Consider the following 6,390-nt stretch of genomic DNA (forward strand, 5'->3'; position numbering starts at 1 on the left):
AAAAAAAAAAAAAAGAGTTCTCTGCCTCTACCTGCCTTTCACTATACCAATACCATGCAATTTTTATCACTATTGCTCTGTAATACAGCCTGAGATCAGGATGGTGATTCCCCACAGAAGTTCTTTTATTTCTTAGAATAGCTTTTGCTATCCTGGGTTTTTGTTATTCCAAATGAATTTGCAAATCGCTCTTTCTAATTTTATGAAGAATTGAGTAGAGATTTTGATGGGAATTGCATTGAATCTGTAGATTGCTTTCAAGAAGATGACCATTTTTACTATATTAATCCTGAAAATCCATGAGCATGGGAGATCTTTCCATCTTCTGAGATCTTCCTCAATTTTTTCTTCAGAGACTTGAAGTTCTTGCTTGTCATAGAGATCTATTACTTGCTTGGTTCATGTCACACCAAGGTATTTTATATTATATGTGACTATTGTGAAGGGTGTCATTTCCCTAGTTTCTTTCTCAGCCTGTTTATCCTTTGAGTAGAGGAAGGCTACTGATTTGTTTGAGTTAATTTTATTTGACTTCCTTTTGTTGTCTAATTGCTCTGGCTAGGAATTCAAGTACTATATTGAATAGGTAGGAAGAGAGTTGGCAGCCTTGTCTAGTCCCTGATTTTAGTGGGATTGTTTTAAGTTTCTCTCCATTTAGTATGATATTGGCTACTGGTTTTCTGTATATTGCTTTTCCTCTGTTTAGTGGTATAGGCCTAGAATTCCTGATTTTTCCAAGACTTTTTACCTTGAGTAAAAACTTCATATGAGTATTGAACTTTGTCAAATGCTTTCTCGGCATCTAATGAGATGATCATGAGTTTTTTTTATTTTTGTTGTTGTTGTTGTTGTTGTTTTCCCTTTGAGTTTGTTTATATAGTGGATTACATTGTTGGATTTTCATATATTGAACCATCCCTGCATCCCTGGGTGAAGACCCAGAAATGAACCCACATACCTATGGTCACTTGATCTTTCTACCTAGCTTCTTGTTCCTGCCTTTGCCATCATGCTTTTCCTGTCTGTTATAGTGTTTGTGTTTCCATGATGCATGCTGGATCTTGAAGTGAAAACTACAATGAGCCTTCCTCACTAAAATTGCCATTGCTATTTTTCTGTTTAGTTTTTGTCTTCACAGCATTTTATTATAGCAAAAGAAATGAATCAATACAGACACAAATAAGCACACTAGGTACATTTAGAATCTTTTGTCTGTAGCATCCTCCATAATATATAATGAAATTCCAACCAAACTGTAAACAATTATTCTATTAACAACTGAAACTCTTTTCTCTTGTTTTCTTGTTCTTTCTTTCTTTCTTTCTTTCTTTCTTTCTTTCTTTCTTTCTTTCTTTCTTTCTTTCTTAAACTCTTAAGGAAGACTTTATTGTTCTTGCTGCAGTGTGAGCTCAAGCAAAGAGGGATAATGCAAAGTTGATGAATACAGGGTGAAAATAAAAATGGACTAACCCCACAAGCAAAATATGGAGTATGACAAATTAATTTGTTTCAGGTCTATGCCCAGTTATAGTGGCTGAAACACTTTCTTAACAGTCCACAGAAAATAAAAATATCTGTATCCAACTTAGGGTGACTGCTGATATGATGAAACATGATGACCAAATGCAAGTCAGAAAGTTTTTATTTTTCTTGTTCTTCCATACCATAGTCCATCATTGAAAGAAGTCAGGGCAGGAACACAATCAGGTCTGAAACCTAAATGCAGAACCTCATGCAGAGGCCTTGGATGGGGGCTGCTTACTAGCTTGCTCCTCTCAACTTACTCAGCTTGCTTTATTATAGAACCCAGGACCACAAGCCTGAGGATGTTACCACATACAAGTACAGTGAGCTGAGCCCCCCACCCCCATATCAGTCACTAATAAGAAAATACACTACAGAATTTCCTACAGTCAGGTATTATACAGAAATTTTCTCAGCTAGGGTTCCTTCATTTCAGATGACCCTAGCTGTGTCCAGTGGACATAATTAGTCAACAGTACAATCACCAATTAAATCTACAGTAAATCTGAAAAATCAGTGATTTTGTGTAAATTTGAATGTGTCTGTTTCAGAATTGATAAAACTATGGAAACTGACCTTATATCAGAGTGTATATTTTCAAATTCAAATGTAATTGTACAAATGATCCTCAAAATGAGCCAATTAAATGATGTTAGAACATTTAGAATATTACTTTTAACTATTGCAAATATAAAAGGAGAATGTACAATAATTTAAAAATCTAGACGAGAAATACAGCAGAGAAAATAGGGATTGGTTGAAAATGTTCCCAATAAGCATCCCTGCTTCATAAACTCAAATCTTGTTGCATTTATTCATATCTTTTATGTTGGTTATTTTATTCATTTACATTTCAAATGTTATCCCCCTTCCCAGTTTCTCCTCCACAAACCCCCTCTCTTCTCCTGCTCTTACTGCTTCGATGAGGGTGCTCACCACACACCCACTCATTCCTGTGTCACCACCCTAGCATTCCTCTATGCTGAGACATGGAGCCTTCACAGGACCAAGGGGTTCCCCTCCTGTTGATGCCAGGTAAGGTAATCCTCTGCTACATACGCAACTGGAGTCATGGGTCCCTCCATGTGTACTCTTCGGTTGGGAGCTTTGGGGAGTCTGGTTAGTTGATATTGTTCTTCCTATTGGGTTGCAAACCCCTTCAGCTCCTTCATACCTTCCCCTAACTCCCCCATTGGTGTCCCAGTGCTCAATCTGATGGTTGGATGCATGCATCTGCATCTGTATTGGTCAGGTTCTAGCAGAGCCTCTCAGAGGACAGCCTTACCAGATTCCTGTCAGCAAGTGCTTCTCGGAATCAGCAATAGTGTCTGGATTTTGTGTCTGCAGAGAGGATGGATCCCTAGGTGAGGCAGTCTCTGGATGGCCTTTCTTTTAATCTCTGCTCCACTGTTTGTCCCTACATTTCCTTTTACAGGAGCAATTCTGGATTGAGAATTGAGATGTGTGGGTGGCCCCATCCATCAACCAGGGTCTGTGCCTAAACTCTAGATACAGTCTCTACAGGTTCTATCTCCCTTTGTTGGGTATTTCATCTAATGTAATTCCCTATTGGGCCCTGGGAACCTCTTGGGTCCCTGGCATCTTGGACTTTCTAGTGGCTACCTGCCACCAGTTCCCTTCCCCCACTGCTACACACCTCTGTTCAAAGTCCTGACCCTCTCTGTACTTCTCTTAAAGTATGATACTCATTAAAGTTGAGGAATTGCTTCTCTACACACATTTTGATTCTGACCATACTTCATTAATTTTTCACAAAATCAACTGTCTCAGAAAATTTTCTGGTGTTAATTAAATGACTTTGAATTAATGTATATTAACTCTCAGAAGTATTTGTAAAACCATTTATCCATTTTGTTATAAATCGAAGTTATGGAATTTCACTGTAGAATATACTCCTAGATTCACATAAGGTAGCAGAACTAGTTTATTTTGGGATGTGAAAGTTATAATCTACAAGTACTTATTAATTGAGATTAACTGTTTAGATTGGTCAAATAACTCTTGATTGAATTTATGCAGCTACCTATGTATAGAGGAATTTTAATCCAGCAACATGTCTGCTCTGGCAAGGGATCACATATCTTGCTGGAATATAGATATGCCACACACCTTTAATCCCTATGGGTGGAAAACAAACACACCTTTATTACACCCCTTTAATACCAAGCAATGATATCTAGTTGCAAGGCAGAAAAAGTGACAAATCAGAGAAAGATTTGACAGAATAAGTCAGAGATAGCATACAACATACTCTCATGAGATCAGCACAGGACAGAGAAGCTACTTAAGAGCAACCTAGCCATAGAGAATCAGTCATTTGGGGGTCAATGCAGTACAGTGAGGTTGAATTTATTAGTGAATTCATATAGCTCAGTGCAGATCAGAAGAGAGAGTTCAATCCAGAGAATAAAACGGAGCCAGGAGATTAGAAAAATTGCCAGAGTTAGTTTGAGGCCAAGCTGAGCAGTTTTGTGAGCCACAGAGAGAATCCGGTTTGAACCAGTCAGCTTGGAGAGAAGTTTGAGACAACAGCTGAGTTGAATCAGCCCCAACTAGATAGGTGCGCTAATTCATCTTAAGCCTCTGAGATGACAATTACATCAAGTGGATAAAAGTTACTTTTACCAGTATGGCTAGTGTTGATGGATGCCACTCACTTAGTTTAGAGGTACCATTTCACATTAACGTATGATGACAATGTCCTTTAAAGTACATTAGAGAGTAAATACGATACATTTTTTGTGTGTATTAATAGTTATTCAACATTTTAGTGTACCTCCAAATATATTATGTGTCTTTTTTATATTTTCTAAAAGACAATAGTCCCACTATAGAAAGGATGTGAAAGTCTCTGCTTAAAGTCTTATATCTTTATCTCCTTTTAGGATAGGAAATTTGAAGCGAATGATAATGAAAGAAACTTGTGATACTTTGTGTATAAAATATTGAAATATAAGCCCAGCAGCTTCCATATCAGGTGCTGCGTATTTCCACAGGCATTTGTGTTATGTGCTCCTAACACCTGAAGTGCCCAATCTACTGGCTATGACTTAGGCTTGCTCTCTTCATTCCCTGAACTGTTTAGTGTTGGTTTTACTCTGCAATGCTGGTGACTTCCCAGAATCTATAATTGTGTGAATAATTTCCACTGATCCATCTGCATTTTGAATAGCCATTTGTTATTTTCATAAAGAAGCCTCAAATGACTCAGAAATGTTCTCCTACCACAGGGGCATGACAGCATGGAAAGAAGTTCTAAGTTTTGTTGACTTAATTCTGTGTGATTGTGTGGATAAGCAGTGCAGATATGAAGTTAGAATGATGAAAACTAGAACAGAAGGTTGACTCATGTCCTGTCACTGAAAACTTCATATGGTAGCAGTGTATTTCCCTGTTACAATTTTTGCTACTTTTCAAAGTAATCTCTCTATCTTAACTACCCTCTCTATCCAGAGCCACAGAATTGATCAAGAATCAATCAATAAAACATGTTTCCCCTTCATTCTCTTACTTCTTTAATAAATTTTTTGAAACAGCATCCTCATTCAAAGACATAAAGCAATGAAAAGAGTCCTGGAGTGAAATAAGACTTTACTTCCATTCTCAGAAGGAGAAATGTAACAGAGACACATGATAATTATTTACAATTATATTTTCATAAAAATAGAAAAATACAATATAAAGTCTATGTTTTTCAGTGTCCTGTGAGTTTAATTAATAGGAATTAGTATTTTTCAAAAATTATTAGAGGTACTACACAAATAATGCACAATAATGTACAAAACATAATGACTTGAACCTTAGACCTAATACTATAATCAATTCTCAAAGGTAACAAAAGTTTATGAGGCTATATCATGATAGTGAGTTAGACTTTTTAAATGTTTTTATTTCAATATTTTATACCCAAAGTATCACAAGTTTCTTTCATTTTTATCATTCGCTTCAAATTTCCTATCCTAAAAGGAGATAAAGATATAAGACTTTAAGCAGAGACTTTCACATCCTTTCTATAGTGGGACTATTGTCTTTTAGAAAATATAAAATTCTAGAAGCCTTTTGTTTCAACTACAAGTAATGCAATTTTCATACCTTAAATATATTAATAATGATTCTTAAAAGTAGGTTACTGTAAAAGAATTTATAGGTTAAAAAGTAGGTTATTGTAAAATGGTTTATTAATAAAATTTATCCTCAAAAACATCAATTTAAACTAAATACTGTGTGCCAAATATTCTCCTGGTACTCTTAGATTTTGATAAATTCCATTTAATCATTTATCCAATAACTTATGGGAAATCTAAAGTCACTGGGCAATTTCTAAAAGCAGAAAAGGATGTTATGGCTTTTTTCTTTGAACATAACTGGTTTGAGTCTATGAGATCCCAATATATGTAAGGTCTGTTTCACTGTCTTTTTGTTTCAGCACATCAGAACGAAAATTGTTCTCAGCCCTATTGTCACAACCACCTGTAACTCCAGCTCTGCAGTTGCCATATCTCTGGTCTCCATATGCATTTTAAGCAGAGCAAATTAAAGGTTAAATGTAAAACTGTCCAAAACTCAAAATCATACAAAAAATGTGATATCATATGAGTTTATTTCAAACTCCTTTGAACTTTCTCATGTGGAATGTTTAGTGATTTTTTATTAATATCTTTTTATTGGATATTTTATTTATTTGCATTTCAAATGTTATCCCCTTTCCTGGCTTCCTCTCCACAAACTCTCATCCCATCCTCCCACCCCTTGACTCTACGTGGGTGCTTCCCCACCTACCGACCCACTTCCACCTCACTGCCCTGGCATTCCCCTACACTGGGGCATTGTGTTATTTTTTTTTTT

Source organism: Mus caroli, chromosome 3, assembly GCF_900094665.2.
Source record: "Mus caroli chromosome 3, CAROLI_EIJ_v1.1, whole genome shotgun sequence".
Taxonomy (NCBI): Eukaryota; Metazoa; Chordata; class Mammalia; order Rodentia; family Muridae; genus Mus; species Mus caroli.